The sequence below is a fragment of the Bufo gargarizans genome, chromosome 7 (genome assembly GCF_014858855.1).
Source record: "Bufo gargarizans isolate SCDJY-AF-19 chromosome 7, ASM1485885v1, whole genome shotgun sequence".
Lineage (NCBI taxonomy): Eukaryota > Metazoa > Chordata > Amphibia > Anura > Bufonidae > Bufo > Bufo gargarizans.
The window spans coordinates 174,846,232-174,859,250 of record NC_058086.1 but is presented as its reverse complement, the minus strand read 5'-3'; the positions used below and the strand labels follow the sequence as shown (position 1 = coordinate 174,859,250).

Below are 13,019 nucleotides of genomic sequence, written 5' to 3'. Positions count from 1 at the left end.
CCCAAAGGTGTATATAACGTTTAACCCCTTAGCGCTATTTGACGTTTATACTCGTCATGGAGTACTGCTACTTGGCGCTCCATGACGAGTATACACATCATGGCATTAAACTGTCACCATGTCTGCAGACATGGTGACAGCGCTGAGACCGCGGCTGTTACACACAGCCAGGGATCTCAGCTAACCGGCCCCGGACTGATGAGGGCGGTCCCGGGCGTGGTGAACGCCATAAAAATAAAAACTATGATTGAATTGAAATTTTGCCCAACTCACTACCCCAAAAAAAGGTATTAAAAGTGATCAAAAAAGTTGTATGGTACCAATCAGTCACCTCATCCCGCAAAAAATGAGCCCCTACATGAGACAATCGCCCAAAAAATTAAAAAAATATGTTTTTTAGACTATGTAGACACTAAAACATGTTTTTTTTCTAAAATGCTTTTATTGTGTTAAAGTAAATAAATAAATGTATACATATTAGGTATTGCCGCGTCCATAACAACCAGCTCTATAAAAATATCACATGAACTAACCCCTCAGATGAACACCGTAAAAAAAAAAAGACCTTACATCATGTCACCTTACATCACAAAAAGTATAATACCAAACTATCAAAAAGTCATATGCACCCCAAAAATCATACCAATCAAACCGTCATCTCATCCTGCAAAAAATGAGACCCAGCCTAAGACAATAGCCCAAAAAATAAAAAAAACTATGGCTCTCAGAATATGGGGACACTAAAACAAGATTTTTTTGGTTTAAAAAATGCTGTTATTGTGTAAAACCTGAATAAATAAATAAAAACTATACATCGCCGCGTCCGTAAGAACCTGCTGTATAAAAATATTACATGACCTAACCCCTCAAGTGAACACCGTAAAAAAAAAATGCCAACTGTCACCTTACATCACAAAAGTGTAATACCAAGCTATTAAAAAGTCATATGCACCCTAAAATAGTACCAATCAAACCGTCATCTCATACCAAAAAAAATTAGCCCCTACATAAGACAGTCGCCCAAAAAAAAAAAATTGAATATGGCTTTCAGAATATCGAGACACTAAAAAATAAATTTTCTCAAAAATACTTTATGTAAAACTGAAACAAACAACCAAAAAAAGTCAGATTTTGTTTTGTTGCGTCCATAACAACCTGCTCTATAAAAATACCACATGATCTAACAAAAAATTAAAACGGTGCCAAAACAGCAATTTTTTTGTTACCATGCCTCACAAAAAGTGTAGTATAGAGCATGGATGTCAAACTCATGGCCCTCCAAATGTTGCAAAACTACAACTCCCATCATTCCCTGATAGCTGTAGTATGCCCAGGCATGATGGGAGTTGTAGTTTTGCAACAGTTGGAGGGCCACAAGTTTGACATCCCTGGTATAGAGCAACCAAAAATCATATGTACGCTAAAATATTACCAACAAAACCTTATCCCGTAATTTCCAAAATGGGGTCTTTTTTTTGAGTTTCTACTCTAGGGGGTCTTCAAATGTGACATGGCAAGTTAAAATGATCCCAGTGAAATCTGCCTTCCAAAAACCATGTGGAGTTCCTTTCCTTCTGCGCCCTGCCGTGTTCCCGTACAGCAGTTTATGACCACATATGGGGTATTTCTGTAAACTACAGAATCAGGGTAATAAATATTGGGTTTTGTTTGGCTGTTAACCCTTGCTTTGTTAGCAGAAAAAAATAGAAAATCTGCCCAAAAAGTTAAATTCTGAAATTTCATCTCCATTTTCCTCTAATTCTTCTGGAACACCTAAAGGGTTAACAAAGTTTGTAAAAATCCATTTTTAATACCTTGAGGGGTGTAGTTTCTAAAATGGGGCTATTTATGGGCGGTTTCTATTATGTAAGCCTCACAAAGTGACTTCAGACCTGAACTGGTCCTTAAAAATTGGGTTTTGGAAATTTTCTTAAAAATTTAAAGATTTGCTTCTAAACTTCTAAGCCCTGTAACATCCCAAAAAAAGAAAATGTCATCTACAAAGTAACCCAAAAATGAAGTAGACATATGGGAAATGTAAAGTAATAACTATGTTAGGAGGTTTTACTATCTGTTTTTAAAAGGCGAAACATTTAAATTTTGAAAATTGCAAATTTTTTGTACATTTTGTATTTTTTATAAATAAAAATGAAATATTTTGACTCAAATCTACCACTGTCATTAAGTACAATATGTGACGAGAAAACACATGAAGGGGTTAAATACCTCAATATCTTCCTGAATTTTGTGGAAGCAGAATAACACACTTTAATTATGGGTATAGTGAGACACTTACCTATCCCTTGACTTGTGCTTACAGATAATGTTTAGCTGCTTTCCCCATTGAATTCTTGTGGATTTCTGTCCCTGTGTTTTCTATTTATTTCTATGGGATATGGAAATGATACTGGATATCAGAATGGCAGACACTTATAATGTTGGCACAGCTGTGAGGGTCACTGATCAAATGTCTTTGCACTGTCATAGGGCAAGCAACTCTAGTAAACTGAGGAACACATTTCACAACCTCTCCAGAGAACGCTTCTGCATATTTGTCTCGGAGCAAGGACCCAGTCACTTAGGGGGGCTGTATCACAAACCAGAAATGCAGGAAACGCTTGCTCTTCGGGTTTTCTTTGGCTCCCTGGACACAGTTTAAGATTGATGTGGACATAAGTAACTAGGACAGAGAGACATTAGAGTCGCACCAAGTGAGACCCATGTTCTGGTATAAGGAACAACTCTGTAATAGTTTGCTTAAAGTCATGCTTTATTTCCAGCAGGGACACGAAGTGAACTTCTAGAAGATGTTTGATTTCCACCAGAGGCCGTATAGTACAGATCAACAGGACCAGGAGTACAAACAATGTTAGTTCAGCACGTAAAGCCTGAGAAATTTGTATTTATAAGGAATAAAGTCTAACACATAAATATTGTACCAGGAGAAAAATACATTCTTATATAGACCATCACCCCATACATATCCCTAAGGCTGGGGCCACATGGCAGTGGCATAGCGTGGGTTGCCAGTGCCCGGAGCAAGCAAAGTATTGCGCCCCCTAACCTGTGGACTTGCCCCTTTTGAGCTGATCAGGGTTTGCTAAACCCAGCTCTGCCCTGCCCCAAAAACACCCAGCGATCATGTGATCTCCCGCCTAGACTACTGCAACATCCTCCTCTGTGGCCTTCCATCCAGCACTCTCGCACCCCTCCAATCTATCCTCAACTCTGCTGCCCGACTAATCCACCGCTCATCCCGTCATTCCTCTGCCTCTCCCCTCTGCCATTCTCTTCACTGGCTCCCCATCCCCATTGCCCAATAAATTCAGTTTAAAATACTAACAAATACATACAAGGCCGTCCACAACCCGTCCGCCCTCTGTACATCTCTGATACTTCCCGATACACCCCCACACGTGATCTACGATCCTCACAAGACCTCCTTCTCTCCTCTCCTCTTATCCCCTCTTCCCACAATCGCCTCCATCCCTCATACTCTGGAACTCTCTACCCCCAACATATCAGACTCTCACCTACAGTGAAACCCTTTAAAAGAAATCTGAAAACCCACCTCTTTATACAAGCGTACAACCAATGACCCTGCTGCCTCTATACCGCCATGACCAGCTTCACCCTCACCTACTGTGTCCTTCTCCCATACCTTGTAGATTGTAAGCCCTCATGGGCAGGGCCCTCTCTCCTTCTGGACCAGTCTGTAACTTGTCTTGTTCATGCTTAGTGCAGCTGTCTGTATTATGTATGTGCACCCCTTATCATATGTACAGCGCTATGGAATGGCGCTATAATTATAAATAATAATAATTACCGGCATAGCCACCTCCTCTATTCACTGCATATCCCCCATTGAGCACTATGCACCAAGCAAAGGAGACAGAAGCAGTAATAAACCAATATACCACTTCTGGCTTTTCCTCAGGGTCTTCGTCTGTCACTGACCTGCTTCTGCTAGATTGCAAGAGCTTTGGTCCAGCACCATACATGTATGGCGCTTAGGGTACTTTCACACTTGTGTTTTTCGTTTCCGGCACTGAGTTCCGTCAAAAGGGCTCAATGCCGGAAAAGAACTGATCAGGCATATCCCATTGCATTCTGAATGGAGAGTAATCCGTTCAGGATGTCATCAGTTCAGTCATTTTGACTGATCAAGCAAAAGATAAAACCGCAGCATGCTACGGTTTTATCTCCGGCGAACAAAACTAAAGACTTGCCTGAATGCCGGATCCGGCATTTTTATTAGTGCCGGATCCAGCATTCAAAATACCGAAATGCCGGATCCGTCCTTCAGGTCTGCGCATGGAAAAAAAATTCAATGCATTTTTTGGACTGATCAGTCTTACTAATGCCATCAGTTGGCATACGTTTTGCCAGATCACTCTGCCGCAAGTGTGAAAGTAGTCATTATGAAGTTAATAATAATTACTGTGGGGGCCTAAATGGGGTGTGTGTAGTGCTAGTAAAAATCCCCTTGGCACCACCTAAACCACCACAGTAGTATTCATCCATTATGAGGCTAGTCCCAATCCCTATTTGGGACCAACCCCCCCCCCCCCCCTTCCCCTCCAATCCACTCACTAAAATTCCCACCAAAACAAATAAGAAACATCTGACAGCAGGGCCACTAGAAGTGCTCCAAGACCTTGATGGTAGTCATTGGTTAGACATGTGCAGGTACCAGCAGTGCTCCAAGACCTTGATGGTAGTCATTGGTTAGACATGTGCAGGTACCAGCAGTGCTCCAAGACCTTGATGGCAGACATTGGTTAGACATGTGCAGGTACCAGCAGTGCTCCAAGACCTTGATGGTAGTCATTGGTTAGACATGTGCAGGTACCAGCAGTGCTCCAAGACCTTGATGGTAGTCATTGGTTAGACATGTGCAGGTACCAGCAGTGCTCCAAGACCTTGATGGTAGTCATTGGTTAGACATGTGCAGGTACCAGCAGTGCTCCAAGACCTTGATGGTAGGCATTGGTTAGACATGTGCAGGTACCAGCAGTGCTCCAAGACCTTGATGGTAGGCATTGGTTAGACATGTGCAGGTATCACAGCTAAAGCGTTAACTTTGAGAGAGGCATTTCTGGTATGCTGCCCTCCATGGTCAATACTTTTGAGTTGCAAATACATTGAAGGACATTGCTGAAAGAATTTCTTAAATAGCTGACAAAGTACAGTAGACAAGGAATACAAAACATGCAGGGCACATGGGACAGTGTTTGCTTCTTTGTCAAATGTTAAAGGGCATCTGTCAGTATGAGCAACCCTATTAAACCAGGCATATTGCCCGGAAGGGTTAATCATGCTGACCAAATTGATATATGTCTTATTAAGGTGAATAGTTGCTTACTTGCTGCAATATATAACTTTTAGATTTATTCAAATTACCTATTTGGAGCGCCAAGGGGCTGGCCATAGCACTAGCAGCACCACTAGCGTAAAGCCCCTGTGCTCTGTGTACTGCCCCCTCCCCTTTAAATGCAAAGGCGACTTCTCGTCTAGCCCTGTGTTCTCTCACGAGAGCCAAGTCAGCTCAGTGACTTGGTGCTTGCGCAGTGGATGCGTTGCTGCTTTCCACGCTGTAATTTTCACCTTTTTAGCTTTGTTAACTCACCCGCCTGTAACTCTTCACCCGTTTGTAACTTCACTTTCCATGGGCGGGCTGTAGTTTGTCCCATGTGACAATCAGGCACCTATATGTCTCATGTGTGCGGGCATGGCATGTGGCCGTTCAACATCAGTGATCACTTGCCATGCCGGTACAGGTGACCGTTGTGGCCACTTATTTGCCAACAGTGATGACAATCTTGTAGATGGAACATCACACTTACAGTCCCGTCGTTACCGGAAGCAGAGGACAACTCGCTGCTGGATCCATAGCACCGGTCACAGGTTATTATTTTTATTTTTTTCACTATTAAACCCAGCCTGGCCATCTGAAAGGGGATTCTCAGTATTGGAAACCCCCTTTAAAGGTCATTTTAAGTAATCCATCCACCTACTATCCTGTGGAAGAAAAATCGTTAGGTTAATACTAACCCATCCTTCGCTCTGTGATGCCACCGTCTCCGCTGCACTGACACAGGCTGCAGACTCTTCCTCCCAGGGTCTCGACCAGATGTGTTCAGCCACATTTACTATTATTCTGCTGAACAGGAAAAGAAGGGCGCACCTGATCAGGACACGGGTGGAGGAGCCCTAAGACTGTGCGAGTGCAGTGGACCGAGGGATGGGTAAGTATTAACCAAACTGCCTTTTTTGTACAGGATAGTACAGTACAAGTAACTAGGATGGATAACCATAAATGCCCGGAAGACCCCTTTAAGCTCTCCTTGGTCTTTAAAGTGTGCAGACAGTAAAGAAATATCTGCTATTTACCAATAATAAGAAAGCCCATTCCATACTAAAACATTTAGCATCTCATGCAATCCTGTTCACATGCAACGGAAATTTTAGGCGTAGAAGAAAATCTTTATGAAGTAGCGTGCTTTGTATTTCTGAGAACTCAACACAGAAAATCCCAGTGTGCATTAGCTCCACTGGATGCGGCCCATCCACGGCAGAAATCCAAGAGCTGTGTATGGGTCCTGTAGGGCGGCGACAGAGTTCCTACAGTACCCGATTACAGACCCATCGCCATTTGGTGCAGCACTGTCTTCTCTCCTGGATGCAATACTCTTAGTGGACAATATCTATTCTCTGTAATACAGAATGTGATGGAATATGGCCAGTTTCTTTTTTACTGACCCTCATCTATGTTAATTTATAGAAAACAACATCCACGTGTGTAACACCCCATAGTTGTGTTACTACACGCCTCTACCCCGCTACTATCTTCTAAGAGCCTGTATATTGTCATCTGATGTAATTTATATTATGTCTTCACAAATGTGCATCTAAAACAATGTTAAACACAATTGTTCTTGTAATTTTCCAGGTTCACCAGCAGGTGGCAGCAAGACATTAGCAAGGTACAAGTCCTAGTTTAGTGTATCTAGGCTGGAATGGATTATTCCGGCTGAGCTCCCCCGCCTGTGAGCAGAGTGGGCTGTGCCCACATCCTGCAGCATGGGTGGAGAAGGAAGTTAGAGTTAGTGTAGCCCAGCCCCTGCTAGGGGTAGGGTGTGTGTGTAGGAGATCCCCTGCAAAGGGAAGAAAGCCAGGATCTTGTGTCGGCTGAGACTTGATCATATACCCAGCCTGAGCAACTTCAGCCTCAGCTGGATGAAGAGAAGCAGAAAGCTACAGACAACCTCCAGAGTTCCAGGAAGAAAGCATCCCCTGAGAATCTATCTGTGAGTTCAGTCCAGAGACCTAGGAGAAGCCATTCCTCCTCAGCTAGTCTGTCCCCATACAGCAGAAGTTACAGAGAAGTGCAGAAGCTAATCCTGCCTCAATTACAGAGCTACCAAGCAGATTACTTATCCTGCAAGCTCACATTAAAGCAGAAGTATTTATTCCTGCCAATCTTTGCTAAAACCTGCTGGGACCAAGAGACCAAAGCTGTACACTGCTTGGAGTTATCCTTAGTAAAGAAACGTTTGAACTTCATCTAAAGGTCTGGATATCCTTTATTCTGCAAAATCCCTCTATTACTCCTACTATCACTACACTCAAATTTATTGCAAGTGAGCCAGGAACCAGGAGTCCAGCCGTACCCAGGTAGGAGACACCGTTGACACAATTATCACCACCCTATAGAGACATTATAGACAATCACACCACTCTGGCATTCCTAATCTGGGACGTGTGTTATACACCTTGGAAGGGCCCTGGGGTAGAACCCTGCGCACGCTGCAATTGGCGTCACGACAAACACAGAACTTTAACCAACCCAGTCCTGGCCACTGCACGTCTTCCTACTTGGGACACTAACCCAGACGTGTTCGGGTGTTTCTTTAATTACTTTATAATTTTCCATTATAACATGGTTATATTGGAAAATAATGGCATTCTTAAGACCTAATGCAAAAGGGAAACCTTTAGAAGCATTCCGTCATAATAGTAGTCTATGGCCAGTATAACGGATCCATTATGCTGCCCATAGACTTCATTATGACGGAATGCAAAATAGAATGCCTCTAAAGGTTTCCATTTGCTTTCCGTTTTAAGAATGCCATTATTTTCTGATATAACCATGTTATAACGGAAAATAATAAAGTGACGTTCGAATCCTCATTGCCTTCAATGGGGTTCGGGGACAAGTTTGGGCCCGAACCCGAACTTTGACCTGAAGTTCATCCGAACGTTGCGAACCCTACCTCATTCCTAATTATAACTTAACTTTCAAATGAAGTGGTACTTCTGCTGCTACTACGACTTACCTCAATTTAGCGAATCCCCTGAACTATTAGGCTACTTTCACACTAGCGTTTTTACTGGATCCGGCAGGGTTCAGCAAAAACGCTTCCGTTACTGATAATACAACCGTCTACATCCGTTATGAACTGATCCGGTTGTATTATCTTTAACATTGCCAAGACGGATCCGTCATGAACACCACTGAAAGTCAATAGAGGACGGATCTGTTTTCTATTGTGGCAGATTGGGTCCAAGAATTCGTCTTGCTCCGCATCCCAGGACGGAAAGCAAACTACAACACGTTGCGGTTTGCTCTCCGGTAAGGGAACGCAACTAGACGGAAAGGAATGCATTTGGTGCATTCCGTTCTGTTCAGTTTTGTCCCCATTGACAATGAATGGGGACAAAACTGAAGCGTTTTTTTTCCAGTATTGAGACCCTATGACGAAACTCAATACTGGAAAACTAAAACGCTAGTGTGAAAGTAGCCTAAAACTTTCCACTGCATGTCAGTGTGGATGACGTTAGTACAATTCTGCTAGTGCACTGTGCAGAGGCACTGGTGCTTGGTTGCAAAGTAGCTGGAAGTGACAGTATGGGGCCACTGCTGCCGGCAGATGTGGGGACAGAGGCTGAAACTTATTAGGGCGGTGCCTGACGCGGGGCCACACAGGACGTGTGAAAAATCTGCAGAAGCATGCATGTACGTATGTAATATGGCTGGACTTCATTGGGATTTAGCAATGCTGCATGCTCTGCACCGTTCTTCCTATATGTAGTCCTACAGTATAACAGGTAATCCTAAAGCAAACATTACATGACGTGGACCACTTTCACCTGCTGAGTATTTCCCGTCAGCATTTCTAAGGCAAAGCTTGGAACATGTCCAAAACGCAGAAGAGGCGCAAATATTTCCTTTCCACTTTGGAAAACCTGTTTAAAGACTTTAATACGGACGATCTATCCTCTGGATAGGTCATCAGTATCTGATTGGTGGGGGTCCGACACTCGGAACCCCCGCCGATCAGCTGTTTGAGAAGGCACCAGCGCTCCTGTGAGTGCCATTGCCTTTTCTATGCTTACCGAGCACAGCGCCGTATAGCGGCTGTGCTTGGTATCGTGCTCAGCCCATTCACGTCTATGGGGCTGAGCTGCGCCTAGGTCATGTGGCTGATAAATGGGACATCCCACGGCGTAGAAGGCCTTGGAGCTAATGGGAGCGCCGCTGCCTTCTCAAACAGCTGATCGGCGGGGGTCCCAGGTGTCAGACCCCCACCAATCAGATACTGATGACCTTTCCTAAAGGTTAAGTCATTAGTTTTAAAGTCTCGGAAAACCCCATTAAGACCTCGGTCACATTTCCGTGTCTGTTTCACGTCCATGAAAAAAATAAATCTATGTTACATCCGTGAGCGATCCGTGTTTGGTCCATGTGTCTGTTTTTACCCTCCATGTGTTATCCGTGCGCCACGGATGCTGCTCAGCTGAAAATGTATTTCCAAAACATCTCCTATCAGTGGTCAGTGAAAAACGGATGCGACACGGATGCCATTTTTTTTTAATTATTGCATGTTACTCATTTTTGGCTAAAAATAATTTTTTCAACTGGCCTTTATTAAAAAATATTGAGCCGTTCTGTCTCAAAGGGTTAACAGTTTTTCTAGCTGTGTGACTGGTACTTTCACTTTCACTTTGTGCCAGTCCTCTGACCCTTATCTGTAAAGTAAGATACCAACTGAGCTGTAATGAGTGTTTCTAAGGCCAGAGATAAGGCCACTTTCACATTTTTGCTGGATCGGGCATGGCTCAGCATAAAGGCGTCAGTTAGGATAATACCACCGGCTGCAGCAGTTATGAACGGATCCGGTTCTATAATCTCTAAAATAGCCATGACGGATCCAGCACTAAATCTATTGTCCGAGAGAACGTATCCGGCAGGTATACACCCTGACAGATACTTCCTGCCTTCCGTTTGGGATACATTGAATGTCGGCTGTGCTTGGTATCGCAGGTCACTCCTATTCACTTCAATGGGACTGAGCTGCGCCTAGGCCGTGTGACCGATGAACATGATGGGCCTAAGTGCTCAAGGAGAGCTGCGGCCTCTTCATACAGCTGAACGTGAAGGGTCTCGGGAACAGGACCCCCTCCAATTTAATATTGATGACCTCTCCTAGGGATAAGCCATCAATATGTAAATCCTGAAAAAACCCTTTAAATATGTTCATAGAGTTACAATAGCCTAGTGCAGGGATGCCCAACCTGTGGCCCTCCAGGTGTTGCAAAGCTACAACTCCCAGCATGCCCAGACAGCCCACAGCTATCAGCCTACAGCAGGGCATGGTGGGGGTTGTAGTTTTACAACAGCTGGAGGGCCGCAGGTTGAGCATCCCTGGCCTAGTGAGTGCCAGACTATGCCATTCCATACAATGGTATCCAGTAATAAACATATACCTTCTGGGTGATGGATGCCACTGTAACATACACAACCTGACATGTTAAACACAACATGAACAGAGCCTTAGAATGTTTCACACGCGTCCAGGTGTGAGCACCACTGCGCAAGAACATCACCAAAGGGACATCAATTCCTTCATCCTCTGCCAGTCATATTTATTGCCTACCCTGGCGATATGCACTGTAAAGTGGGACTATCGCTTAATTAGGTAATCCCTTTAATCTGATTTTGCCAAGAAATGATTCACCATTAGCCAATTATGAAAACGTGTTATGACGGAACTAATGAAGGCTGATGCATCCGAGTCCTGTAGAAGCGAATTGGATCTGCGATGATGTTTTTTTTTTGCAGTGTCTTTTCTTTACAGAAATTGTGATTACGCCCCCCAAAATACTGTACTTCAGAAGTGACGCTAGTTGGTGAAAAATATGTATCGATAGGGTGTGAACTGCTGTACAAGTTATAAGAGACGACCTCGTTTTACGTAAAATAAATGATGACAAGCAGCAACACCTTGAGGAACGTCGCGAACTCTGCCTGCTGCAATACAGAAAGTGGCTACACGGCGACACTGGGATAGCAGAGTGACTGCGATCCCATAGAAATGAATGGGATCATCACATGAGTCGCTGGATGCGACCTCCGCGGCAATCCCATTCACTTCTATGGGATCTCCTCTACTTCGCTATCCTGGCTGCGACCATTATCGCTAAATGATTTAACGTGTATGGTTATGCGATGAAACTATTTTGTGAGTCACCATATAGCGGGGGCATTTATCAATATTGCACTCCAAGACCAGGCCTAAGTAGACAGGAAACATTGGCGCTTGTCTCATCCACCATATTTATGAGTGAGTTACACCATTCGCTCCGACACCTACCAACATCTCCAACGTTTTCTTTTTGACATTAAGAGAACTTACACAAGCGTGCAGCACTTTAGCAAAATGATACACCCAAAAAAAATTGAAAATTAAAATTGGCTCATGCAAACAAAAAGCTGGAGCCGCCTGTAGTCACAGATAGCGCTTGTCGTATTCTGGTGGCATTAGGAGATAAAGCGACAATTTCAGAGACTGCTCTGCTTGGAGAGAGGCAGAGTATGGATACTTGTTCCCACCATAGCAGTATCACGTAGACAGTTCTCCATGATGACAAGTGGGGGAATGTGTAGGGAACAAAGGGAGGAAAACAAGGCAGTGGTAATACAGAAGTGTACACAATGCATACGGATACACATGCAATATGACCATGGTGCACAGGCAAGAGGCCTAAGCTGGCAAGCAGTGCCTTACCTGTGGGTGGGGGTCCTAGATGCAGGTCTGAGGGAGGCAGTGGGGAGCTCATTGCTGTCCTGGCTGCAGGGAGACCATGCTGGCTTGCTGCATTCAATGCTGATCCAGGCAGAGAAGCTTCACATCAAGGCGATGGCTCCTAGACACTGCTGTATATGTGAGTGAGATCTCTGCCCCCTCCCTGGGCCTCACTCAGTAGGAGGAGGCAGCGATGAATAGGGGATGCTGCTGTAGGAAGACAGGGCTATACAGTGGATGGCAATATAGCTGATGGCAGTCATGTGGCATCTGCTGTTCCAATGTGATCTGCGGCCAGCCTTTGTGACTGTCACCTTTGTTGCTGGCCCTGCCCATTCACAGGAGGGATGCCTCTAACGCCTCCCTATCAAGAATCTCCATGTGCTGCTGTTCAAAGACATTCTGTATCTGTGCACAATCAGAGAAACAAGTGTGTTTACAAATACAATACAAAAATAAACAAATGAAACAATGGAACGAATGTCCTCTGCGTTGTTACAGCATGGGGGCTAGGTTCATATCGGCGCCACTTTTAATGTTCCTCTGACGCAGATGTGAACGTAGCTCAAAGTTTGCGGCATTTGGGGCAGTTTTTTTTTAAGCCGACGCCAGGAGTGGATGAAAAAAATAAAAATAATAATGAAAACATTGGGGGTCATTTATTAAGGGACTTGGGAATATTTTTCATCTAAAATAGTCGCAGGATCCTTTTCTAAATGGCCGTGATACGATAATTAGTCACACGGCCAGTTTCACGACCCGAAGGTCACAGAGTGGGGTCACGTCGGAGCTGGGACGCAGGACGCAGATAATTTACTAATATTTGCGTAAAAAGCCAGTCTTAGGTCCGGATGCGTTCAGTGAAACTCGCACAGTTTGCAAGCAAGTTCAGTCAGTTTTGTCTGCGATTGCGTTCAGTTGTTCAGTTTT

General features: G+C 44.1%; 1 protein-coding gene across 2 annotated transcripts in view; it reads right to left on the bottom strand.

Moving 5' to 3' along the window:
- TLCD4 (TLC domain containing 4) overlaps positions 1-12,371 on the bottom strand; it is a 62,217-nt gene extending 49,846 nt beyond the window's left edge. Inside the window, exon 1 of one of the 2 annotated variants that reach the window (XM_044300500.1) lies at positions 12,072-12,371. The gene's annotated coding sequence lies outside the window, so the exon portion shown is untranslated. Of the gene's footprint in view, positions 1-2,296; positions 2,379-12,071 lie in introns of those variants that run through there. The other variant, XM_044300499.1, reaches the window with a different exon arrangement.
- Between the last annotated feature and the right edge of the window lie 648 nt (positions 12,372-13,019).